This window comes from Lissotriton helveticus, chromosome 4_1 (genome assembly GCF_964261635.1).
Source record: "Lissotriton helveticus chromosome 4_1, aLisHel1.1, whole genome shotgun sequence".
In the NCBI taxonomy this organism is placed as follows: Eukaryota; Metazoa; Chordata; class Amphibia; order Caudata; family Salamandridae; genus Lissotriton; species Lissotriton helveticus.
The window spans coordinates 132,134,288-132,147,080 of NC_136063.1; the positions used below are offsets into that span (position 1 = coordinate 132,134,288).

Sequence of the window (12,793 nt, forward strand, 5' to 3'; positions counted from 1 at the left end):
CCTTTTTAAATTTTAAAAAGAGACCTCTCTGAAGAGTATGAAGGCGGGAGGGCAGTGAGGCATTTGTGGTTAGCAAGAGTATTCATCCAAAAGCGTATAACTGAAGGTGACTAACTTGCTCTTCTGATGTATACTTCTAACAGAAGAATCCTCACCTTAGCAATATCAATGAGATACAGAATTAATTTATTCTGTATCTCATTGATATTGCTTTGCGGGTCACCTGTTCAGTCTTTGGATCTCTTTTTTGTTTTTTTGTTTTTTACTAACTGCAAACTAAATTTAAAAAGCCAATACACAGATTTCCAACTTTTGAAAGTCTGGTTTTAGTAATTATGCTAAGGTGAGGATTCTTCTGTTAGAAGTATACATCAGAAGAACATCTCAAGAAGCTGTTCCTTGGTACAATCTACGTAAAAGCTAAAAGTTGATTTGAGTCCATACAATGCAGCCTGTCCTCCTTTCGAGAGGTTTTGGGGGAACAAAGAACACAAGTGAAAGATTGCCCAACATGAAAGGGAGTCACAACTTTAGTTAAAAAGGCCACAGAGTTCTTAGAATCAATGTATCCAAAATATATGTGGTGTATGGTGGTCGCACTGACAGTCCTTGCAGAACACTCATGATATGGTATGACATAATCGCAATGAGGAAAATATTCTTCAAGGTCAGGTGACGCAGCAAGCAGCTATGCATAGGCTCAAAAGGCATGCACCTCATGAATGTCATGACCAAGTTAAAGTCCCACTGTGGCATCACAAATGGTTTGGGGGGAACAAGTCTTGTGCAATTCAAAAAGCTTTTGACACTGCGTGTTGTAGATAGAGGTGAAAATATCTAGCCCGGATTCCCCTCACTGGTGCAAGACTCCCCATGCCACCTCCAGATATAGATGACACTCCTTATCTGACAGACGACAACTGCTTAGCCTGTCTGTTCTGGCTTTCAAGGGCTCTGTGAGGTGGTTTCCAACCATAAAGATGTCCTGGCACTCTAGCCGTCTACAGAGGCACAAAGCCTCCTGGCACAGGACCCTACTCTGCTCTGCTTGTTGCAGTACCACAGGATGGTGGTATTGACTGTGAGAACCTCCTTCACCTTCCCTTTAATGGATGACAGAAAATCCTTCTCGACCAGACAAATGGCCGGTAGCACTAGTAGATTTATGTGGAGCGAGCCATTCACTGGAGAAAATATCCCACTGATCTCCACCTCCCACAGGTGAACTCCGGCCACCACAAGCCCTGTAGTGATGTGTTCATCACCTCTGTCTGCTCTGGGTGGGAAAAGGAGAGTGGTCTGTCACAGAACAAACTGTGAACGGTTAGCCACCAATGTAGATCTTGAGGCCTGGGTGGGGTCAGAAAGGTGGTCATGATGAATGGCCATTTGGATTTCATATCCCAATGCAGGGCTCCCATGTGTAACCTAGTATAGTTGACAAAGAGTATACGTGAGGCCAAGAAGTCACAAAGCCACCCTCACCTGGATTGAGGATCAAGCCTGAAACAACAGGATCATAGTCATTCTGTCTCAGACGTGTTACTGGTGATGAATAGCCCTGTTCTCCACGTGTCCTGGATCTCCTCAATGAAGAGGAGGTATGGGAATAAAGGAACTCCTGACCTCTGAAGATGGGCAGCAACCATCACCATCGTTTTCATGACCAACCAATGTAAGCAACAAATGGATAATGCGTGCGGCCACTGTCACCCGTGGACAAAGGCCTGTGAAACAGTCCAAGGACTCCGTCCAGTGTACCAGGGACCAGAGCTTGTTGGATCTGAACCAAAGTGAGTCTTTTGATTTTGCCCATTTTCAAGGGTCAGAGGTTCAAGTTAGTCCTGAGGCTCACCTACTTTTTCGGGACAAGGGAATAGCAAGAATCCTCTGAATCCAGTAGATTCTCAAGGGCACCAATGAAGAGGAACAGGCATACCTCCTGTATTAGGAAGGACAGATGGTGTGCTGAAATTCATTATGGAGTAGGAGGAATACTGGATGGAGAAGAGAGAAAAAGCCTGTATAAATAATTTGCAAGTCTTATCTTTTGTGTGTGGTGGATTTCTCACCTTGGGGACAGTGCAGAATCCTGCTACCTCATTGGTTGGGCATTGGCTGCTGAAGGCAAACTAAAGTGGTTTTTTGGCTGTTTCAGCAGGGAGTTGGAATACTGGTGCCCATGGTGACCAATGTGTTGCGGAGTCCACCTCATCTCCAAATAGGCAAGACTCATAAAAAACTTGTCAATTATCATAGCCTGTATATTGGCAGAGAATCAATGGACCTCATCCAGGCATGTCTTTGAAGGCCCGAGGGTCGCGCCAATGCAATTAGCGATCTCCATACCGGCACGGATAACATACTTGGCAGAGTCTGCACTCCTTTTAGACTTCAACCACTAAAACTTTAAGCCAAAGTACGTAAAGAAGTGTTTGAAGCTCCAGCGGGAACAAGCAAGATAACTACCAAAAATGAAAGACAAAAGAAACAAGTTAAAATGTTCCTGTATAAACGCTGCAGCAAGCAGAGCAGAGCAGAACAGCTCACACCTTACAAGCTTCACTTTGTAGTCATGGAGTGCAAAACATATGTGTGCTGCAGAGAGCAAACTCCCAGGACTGGGACTCCATTTCTGCTTTATTTTGTAAGCTCTTCCCTAACAGGTGTGTTAGACATATGTACTGCGTAAGCAGGGAATTGGAAAATATATTTTTGGGAAAGGTATGTTCCAGTATCTAGTGCATGTACAGAGAGTTTCTACACTTTATTAGAGCAGAGACAACCCAATGGCACCGAACATGTCTCATCAAATTACATTTCCAACAGTGCAAACAGTGTACTTTAGAGTTGGAACTCTTTACAACAGAAGGGGACATGGTTCAACAGTTTTCAATAGCATGCACTGTCGAATAATAGTTTCCTCCCAGTATTGCTTTATTTTGTACTGTACCCCAACAGTCTCATGTATGAACTAACACATTTCCACAAACCCCTTTCTTTAGAAGACACGTGGAAATTAAGAATATAAATAATTTCCACAAATCAAGACTGCACATATTTTACTGTAGGGGACCGGAACCATTATTTAAACAGGCCAGTGTACTTACCTGATTTCGAATGATGGCCAGTTTTCTTGGCAGAACCTATCGAGAGTAAATAAAAAGTTTTAAAGTGATACTTCATATTACAAAACAAAATACATCCTTCTACAAACATTTTTTTAAATGCAACACAAATCATAGTCCTTGGCCAGAAGGCTGTCTGAGGCCTGAACAATAAACTCCCATGGCCTTGTAATTAATGGATTTAAAGCAACAAACAATGCATTACTTACTTCCGGTAAGGCTAATTCCGGTCAATACTCCAACTGCAAATTCGTTACTTTGTGATTCCTCACCTTGTGAATCTCCCTACACACTAAACTGGATCCAGAGACTAATGTAATAGCTACAGGTGGAGCCATTGGCCATGGTTGCAACTTCAACTCACCACCGGACATGACAACACAGAGCAGCATAAAAGTGCCATCGCAGTATGCTGACTTCAGGTAAAACATTATTTGTTTCCAAACCAAAGACATGGAACATAGCAGACAAATGTAATGGTAGCTGGCTGTCTGCTAAATCTAATGAAGACTCTTATTAAATCCTGAAAATCTGTGCCGCATAAAAGGGAGGGGGAGGGTGGTGAGAAATCTGCTGGCAGAATAACGAGCTCATTGTAATGTCGTAAGACTGCATGTTAGCGGTCTAGTGATTCACGCACGTAGGCGTGCGTGTACGCGGTGTCGTACGTGGCACTGCGTACTACATAAATAAAGGAGGCTTGGCCTCGGGGTTAGTCCGGACCACGCGGAGCAAGTAACAAGTGTCCGGGTCCGTAATTACTGCTGCGCTGAATGCAGGCACGCACGGGTCAATTAATAGGCCCTTCAATGGAGACGAGGCGATAAATGGACACACGCTGTGCCCCGCCGGCCGCTCCTGTCCAACCCGCCGGAGTGCCGGCTCTCGACCAGCGGCCGGAGCCCCTTCTGCGGACGTCCATGCGGAGACCCCTTGCCCCGACCACGGCAGCCGGCAGTCGACGGCCCGCGATGGTGGCGGCCCGCCTGAGTGTGCGCATCGCAGGGGGGGCAATTTGAAGAGGCAGAACTCTTTTTCATTGGACTGGCAGCACGAGTGCAGGTGGCGCCCAGAGCATGTTTCTGCCTATTGGGGGCGTACCTCATCCAAGTTTGCACAGGGACACTCCTAGTCGCTGGTGGCGGCCCTACCCATCGCCGGATTGAAGGCGCAAGCACTGTTAAGCGAGCCATCGACGTTTCGCCACTAGGGGGTGTCATTTCCTGGCGACCGCAGCGTCTGTGCCCTACTCTCAGCCCACGGAAGTACTCCACGTGCCAAGATGGCGGCCATTCCCCCCATTGAACCGTTCGTGGTCGATGGCGCACCTGCTTCCCTGGCGCCACGATGGAAAGACTGGACGGAGAGGCTGCAATTCTATTTTGAGGGTGCTGGAACAGCGAGGGAACGGCGCAGGGCGCTCCTTCTCCATCTAGGGCATATCCTAGGACCCTAGTAGAAGCCACGCCACACACCTACGTCACACTCCTCAATGCGTTCAACGCACATTTTGAGCCCATGGCCGCAAAGATTATGAACGTTTCATATTCCGGCAAGCGTGACAGGAAGCGGAAGAGTCCCTAGACGCATTCCACGGCAGGCTGAAAGAACTCGCCCGCACCTGTGGTTTCAGGGACGAACAGGAGGAAATACGTGGCCAAATCATTCAAGGATGCTACTCTTCCAACTTGCGAGTCAAAATCCTCCAAGAAGATGGGAAACAGTTGGCCGACATCCTGAAACTTGGCCATTCCAAGGAGCTATCACAAGCGAGGGCATGGAGGCGGCACTCCATAGACCGGTGAAAGCAGAACAAGTTAACGTGGCCGAACAAGTGAATATTGTCCGCCCTAAATCGCGACAATTTGGTGGGAAGAAGCCGCAAGAAAGGCGGAAAGAATGCGGATACTGCGGGGGCATGCCACACCGCGCCCAAGACTGTCCAGCGTGCGGAAGGAAATGCGGCGCATGTGGACGGATGAACCATTTTGCTTTAGTCTGCAGGTCCGCTAAACAGAAACCAGAAGCAGCCCATGCTATCAGAGAAAACCCGGACAGTGAAGTCATGGACGATGACTCTAGCACCTATCCTGTCCACTACGTGTTTGCCATCAATCAGCCACAGAGGAAAAAGAGGCGTCTCCCAAAGTGCCGCATAAGAATGAACCAACAAGAGGTGAGGGCCACCATCGACACGGGAGCCTCGATAGAACTCATGGCGGCAGACGTGCACAACCAACTGCGGGACAAACCAGCCCTAAAGACAGCGAAGATCCGCGTCTTCGCCTATGGACAAAAGACCCCGATCCCGCTGATTGGATGTTTTCAAACCGAGCTACAGCACCAAGATCGAACAGTCCCAACGACCGTCTACGTAACCAAAGAAGGCAGCGGCATGCTCCTCAGCGGACGGGCGGCAGAAGAACTCCACCTGATCTTCTTCGCGATGGCAGCACTAGAGGAGGAGCTAGACGCAATTCTCGATGAATTTGAAGATACATTCCGAGGAATTGGATGTCTAAAAGGAAAAGAGGTGTCCCTGCACATAGACCCGTCCATCCAACCGGTCGCCCTCAGGCACCGGAGGATAGCATTCCACCTCAGAAAGAAAGTGGAGGAAGAACTCGAGGCCCTCGAGAAACAGAGTATCATTGAGAAAGTCAGCGGGCCAACCCCGTGGGTATCGCCAATCGTGGTGCCGCGCAAACCCAAACAGCCGGGACAGGTCCGCATATGTGTAGACATGCGCCTACCCAACGCGGCAGTCAAGAGAGAACGTCACTTAACGCCCACCATTGACGACATCCTGGGAGAACTAAACGGCGCAAAGTGGTTCTCCAAGATGGATCTTCGATCCGGATATCACCAGCTGCCTCTGCACCCAGATTCCCGGTACATCACCACCTTCTCTACCCATGTGGGCCTCAGATAATATCAAAGTCTCAACTTCGGTATCTCCAGCGCAGCCGAAGTCTTCCAGAACACCATCAGGGAAGTGCTGAGCGGACTCCCGGGAGTTTTGAATGTCAGTGACGACCTGCTCATATACGCAGACACCGCTGAAGAGCACCACAAAAGGTTGAAAGGTGTATTGCAGAGGATTAAAGACTCAGGACTAACGCTGCACCGGGAGAACTGCCAATTTCTCCAGAATAAGATCAGCTTCTTCGGATACACATTCTCCGACCAAGGGATCACCCCTGACCCAGACAAAGTCAAAGATGTGCAAGCAGCTCCAGCCCCGACATACATATCAGAAGTACAGAAGTTTTCTGGGCATGGTCAACTTCTGTGGGAGGTTCATCCCAGATCTATCCAATCTCACCAGGCCCCTGAGGGAACTCACCAAGTCGACCACCCCCTGGCAGTGGGGTGAAGAACTGAGCGCGGCATTCCACAACACCAAGGCGGCCTTGTCAGCGGAGAAAACACTGTCGTATTTCGACCCAGCGAAGCCGACCAACATAGCCGTTGATGCCAGCCCCTACGGCCTGGGAGCCGTACTGACGCAACGCCAAGGGGAGGAAGACTGGGCGCCCATTGCCTATGCCAGCAGGTCGCTGACCGAAACAGAACAACGGTACTCCCAAATTGAGAGAGAGGCAATTGCAATTCACTGGGCATGCAGACACTTCCATGTGTACGTATACGGATACCCGTTTACCGTCTCCACAGATCACAAGCCTCTAATCCCTCTGTTCCGAGGGTCGGTCTCCAAACCACCCCCCAGAATAGAGAAGTGGATCCTGCAACTACAGGAGTATGATTACCAACTGGAGTTCAGACCGGGAGCGACAAACCCCGCAGACTACCTCTCCAGACACCCTCGAGCAGCCACTAGCGGAGAACAGGAAGATGCCGAAGAGACGGAGAAATACGTCAAAGCAGTAATAGAGAGGTCAAGGCCGCTGCCCATGAGCATAGACATGATCATTGAAGCAACCCGGAACGATGAAGTCCTCCAACTAGTGGTGAACGCCCTCCGGGCCAACGACTGGAGAACCCTTCAAGTGTCGCTGAGCAAAAGGACACCACAAGCGAAGACCGCTTTGGAGGCACTGTTGAGAGTACGGGAAGAGTTGTCCGTAGACAACCAAGGGTGTCTATTGAGAGGGCCCCGAATCGTGATGCCAATGAGCCTAACCCAACAAGCCATCAAACTCGCTCAGCGTGGACACCAGGGCATGGTGAAGACCAAGAGCAGACTTCACGCGAAGGTATGGTTTCCGGACATGGACACTAAAATAGAGCGGACTGTTAAGGAATGCCAATGGTGTCAAGCGGCAGGGCAGCCCGACTGCCCACCCCCGGTCATTACCAAAGACAACCCGCGGAGGCCCTGGGAACGCGTGAGCGCAGACTTCGGGCACTTGCCGGACGGGAGACATATGCTTGTCCTCATTGATGACTTCACCAAGTATCCAGAAGTGGAAATCGTGACAACGCTCGCAGCCAAAAAAGTCATAGCTAAATTTGAGAAGGCCATCGCCACCCACGGTATCTTCGAGTGGGTCAAGACCGACAACGGACCTCCCTTCCAGGGACAAGAGTTTGCAGACTATCTCGCTGAATGGGGAATCCAACACCGGAAAGTGACGCCCCGATGGCCGCAAGCCAATGGAGAAGTGGGGAGGTTTATGCGCATCCGAATTGCCCATGCCGAAGGAGCACCGTTGGAAAAGGCGATATACTCCTTCCTTCGGGAATACCGGCTCACGCCACATCGCACCACTGAGGCCGCCCCCGGCCCGTCAGCAATGGGAAGGATAGTCAGAGACACTATCCCCAACCACCATACCTGGACCCCAAGGAGCGCAAATCCGCGGACAACACTGTACAACCGAAGAAAGTCAAATGACTATGCCAGTTTCCGCAGGAGAGCAAAGGAACCATCTATCAATGAAAGAGACCAAGTCTATGTGAAGGACAGGTATCCGGGGAGCAAGTTCAGACTTCCATTCGAACCACAGCCGTGGACAGTCACACACCGCACTGGCAATATGGTGACCGCCCAACGAGGAGGAGAGACTGTCACGCGCAACATCTCGTTCTTCAAAAAAGCGTCCAGGCCAACGGAAGATCACCACTACCAAGAATCCAGCCAGGAATCGCCCAACCGGCCAGAAGAGAACCCTGGCCCGCAGGGAGGTGAAAGCAGCTCCTGGGGTGAATGCTTAGCAGCGAGCCCCCTTGCCACCGAGACGCCGAGCACTGCCAGCCCTCAACCGTCCCCGGGAGCCCGATCTGCAGGGATCCCACACCAGGAGACCCCCAGGAGGGTACTGTTCCGTGGGGAAGCTGCAGGCTATGGACTAAGAAGAAATCCAGCCCCGTCTTCCCAACTGGCGGACTTTGCTGTGGGCTGAATGCAGGCTGCTGAGTCACGAGACTGGTAACTGGCCGGATGGCCCTGCGTCACTATTATTTACTGATGTGATATGTATCTGACTTTAAATTTTCACTATCAGATTTTGTTCAATTAAAGGTTGAAAGGAATGTAATGTCGTAAGACTGCATGTTAGCGGTCTAGTGATTCACGCACGTAGGCGTGCGTGTACGCGGTGTCGTACGTGGCACCGCGTACTACATAAATAAAGGAGGCGTGGCCCCGGGGTTAGTCCGGACCACGCGGAGCAAGTAACAAGTGTCTGGGTCCGTAATTACTGCTGCGCTGAATGCAGGCACGCACGGGTCAATTAATAGGCCCGACACTCATGGCACTTACGGCCCAAATCAAGGACATTTGCTCGCCTGAACTGACCTTATTCCTGTCATCTGCCTTATCTCGGCTTCTCACTACACTTGACTCCCGGTTTTCGCTAACAACGATCACGCCCGATGCGGGGCGTGCTACACGGATACCATTTTATGCCGTATCCTCACCCTGACTGGTTTCCCGCGCCATCGACCATTGTTTAACCTTGTTAATTGGCTCATTAACCACTGGATGCCTGTTTTCCGCATATTGAGGCTGACCCCAGCAAGCACGTTTCTTCATATCATGGGCTACTTCCCAGGCATTTGTTCGATATTTCAGTCCTGATGACGTTCCCAGAATTTCTCTTGGGATTGAAACATCGTTAACACCTGCATCTTAACTCTATACTTTAATTTATTATTTATGTGGAGGACACGATGCATTTTTCATTGTGACTTTTGCATATCTATATTTTTTTTCTTTATAAAAGTCACTTTTAAAGTCACTTGCCTGTGGTACAGAAATCGCTGGTTTCCAATTACCCTGTCCTGTTCAGCTCACTCACCTTGTATATTTTGTTGTGTGTTTAATTATATGTGAATAAATATCGTGATATTGTCTATTAAGACATAAACAGAGCCAATCTCTATTGTGATAATTTGGCTACAAATGTTTTGATTATCAAACTTAAAGGGACCACTGTCTCATATAATTAAGCAGTGGCATAACAAAACTTGAGGGGGCCCCCCTGAAAAGCACATGGAGGACCCCCCCCCCACGGCGCGGCCCACCATGCCCCTCCGCCCCCGGCGGCGCGGCCCACCATGTCCCACTTTGCCCTACCACCCAGGTGAGACCTATTGGCTATTCCAATGCTTGTTGAAGAGTGTTTTAGATTCTTAGTTGTAGTCACTGCTTGGGAACATGCAAGCCACCCCTTAAGAGTGGAGATGGTGATCAAAACACCCACACACACAGCCCTTATGATCTCTTGCAGCCGCCTCTGTGGCTCATGGTATACTCCTGTGGTTGCAGTGCTCTGACACATTTTGTGCTCTTTTGCACCTTCGTATATAGCTCTCACAGTCACATAGGGTTTTCACTTATGATCCCTAAACACCCCGAACATACCTTGTGCTTTAGGGCAGTCTTCTCTCGGAGATCTACAGGCTTCGTCGTGACCCTTGGATACCTATAGACATCTTGAGCTACTGTGCTGCCTCTTCTATGAGGCTCATAGTGCACACCCTGATGTCCATGAAAGTGGACATACATGTGCTGTTTGCCACTGTGAGACTCGGTGTATAAACTTCAGAATCCTGAACACACACACACACACTCTATGTTCTCTAAGGCACCCTTCTGTATGGGACCCGCTGGGTGAAATTTAAATCCCATATTACCAAAACCCATTCTCTGTATCCTTTTAAAGACTTAACAAGTCAATTCACCTTTGAACCCTGAACTCCTACACATATACACCTTCCTTCTTTGTAAACACCCATTTAACGTAGACATCCAAATCACGCCTCTAAACAGCCACCGTCCTCCCATAGACACATACTTTCACCATGACATCTGTATCCCTTCCACAGAGAGCCACTTTCTTTCGTTAGACACCCACTGTGTACCCTGCACAGCAACCTACCCACCCCAGATATCATTTTTTGTTGAATGGTGGTTCGTTGACAGGGTTATGGTGCTCCTAGGGGATATAGTGCTAAGTATCTGTGGCGCGGTGCTTGTAAGGTAGAATGAACCACCCCTCTGCCTGTAAAGTGGCCAAGGCCACCACCTAATCAAAGCAAAATAATCCCCAGCACATGCTCAATTTGTCTTGTAACATAAATCGTGTCGACAGTAGTGTCCGTTTCCGGCCCGCCCTATTCTTTTTATTGTAGATCCATCATTCTCAGCAAACACATGCTTCGTAGCTTGCCAGGCACCAACTCCTGCGACTTTTTCAGGGCTAAGAAATTGTACATAATAAAAAAGTGTTTTTGCTATAACGTTATGCGCCGGTTGCTTAAGGTGTTGGCTAAGATTGATGGATCTACAATAGAAAAAATAAGACGGAAACGGACACTACTGTTGACACAATTTATGTTACAAGAGAAATTAAGCGTGTGCTGGGGATTGTTTTGTCTCAACCCTAGATATACACATCCCTTACTTAAAGACCCACTGACTTCCACTAACGACCAGCATCTACCTTAACCAGCCACCTTCATTCTCTTGGGGGTCCCCAAAACACACTCATTCCTCCCCAAGAATCTGAATCTCCTCTTATGTGCACCCCCATCTTTCCTTTAATACACACCTCTCTCTTATACCCAACCACAGTGTTATATTCTGGTCTTCTCCTTCTCTGCTGCTCAGCCTGTGTGTGTGATGTCATTAGAATGTTCTTGTATGCATGGTTTGAATGTGTGGTCAGTTTGAGTGAGTGGGGCTGAGCAGCTGGATGCTGCTCCCGGTGGGGCCTTCCTTTCTACCAACTATGACTAATAAACCAACTTAAGTATACTTACGATTATTGGATCTATTTATTTTACAATATACATTTAACTTTGTAACAATGGCGACGAGGGAGAAAGAACTACGTGTGCAGGAACTACATTTGAAACTTGAAACATGGAACTACAAAGATAATTGCAAATTAACTGTGAAAAAAGCTTTAAGAAGACAAGCAAAGCTTTTGATGCCCCACCGGTGTCATGTTACATCTGACAGCCTACTGAAGACATCCATAAAGGTATGTTTCAAGCGTTGGACTTTGTGTGGCTTATTGTGTTTTAAAATAGCAGATTTAATTATCTGGACCGTCGGACTTTGACATAAAAAAGGAGGAGTTTCAGCGTGAAGGTGTATTTGACATTGTGTGGCTGGTATGCCTGGAAATTCATTGCCATTTGTAACATACTGTGCTTCGCTGTAGTGTTGGTGTAGGAAGCAGGACTCAGACGAAGTGGATAGGTTAAGGTATTTATTTCAAGATTAAGTTACAAGTATAAGTTAAGGAGGAAGGAAACCCCACCAGGAGCAGTATGTTACTTGCTCAGCCCAGTTATCAACTGACTCCTAGAGTCCAGTCCTAGCATTCCATGACATCACATGAATGATAACATTCTATAGGGTAACTAGGCAGGCATGGAAGAGATGCCAGACATGACACATCTTCCTCTTTTTAATGAAATCGAAAATGTAAAGTATAACCACAACAATTTAACTTAGATTGGGCGATGAAGAAAGAATATGGTAAGGAACTAAAAGGAAGGGTATAAAGGATGATGAATGAAGAATAAGGTAAGACACTAAAAGGAAGGTTATAAATGGAAGAAGACATAAATGGAAGAAGACACTACACATCTTCCCTTTTATAATGGAATAGAAATGTAAAGAATAATTACAATAACTTAATATAGATTAGAGAAAGAATAAAGTGAAAACTATAAAGAAGGAACATCAAGAATAAGAAGAGAAGACATTTAAAAGTATGTAGAATTTAATGGAAGGAATAGAAAAGGTCAAAAGTATTTATAATAAAATGGAAAGAATAGAAAAGGTAAAAGAAGTAAAAAGAGACACATCTTCTCTTTCAAGGACAAAAGAGAAGTACTCAAAACGTTCAAGGTTATAGTAAAACACACCAATTGGCCAGACTGGTATGAAGACATGAACCGGCGAACGGAAGATAATGGAGAAAAACACAAAAAGGATTACAAGAAAAGTACTTAAAACAGGAGAAAATACAAGAATCTCCCGGAAAGAAAACATAAAGAAAGGTGAAAAATTACACAGAACAGGAATAAGAACAATTAGAAAGAGAGGAAAAAAAAACAATTGTCAGTACATTCTAGACAGACATTTCTAGAAAGAAACCCTTGCGCAAGGTAAAATAGAAACTGGCTGAACATTTAAAAAAATCATTCAGAACTGTTGAAGAAATTTCATACAGGACTTTAGG

At 47.3% G+C, this 12,793-nt stretch overlaps 1 protein-coding gene across 1 annotated transcript in view; it reads right to left on the minus strand.

Annotated features, from left to right (window-relative positions):
• Positions 1-12,793, minus strand: part of LOC144828412 (uncharacterized) — a 2,343,931-nt gene that overhangs the window by 2,317,197 nt on the left and 13,941 nt on the right. Inside the window, exon 2 of the mRNA XM_078686536.1 lies at positions 3,111-3,146. The gene's annotated coding sequence lies outside the window, so the exon portion shown is untranslated. The remainder of the gene's footprint in view (positions 1-3,110; positions 3,147-12,793) is intronic.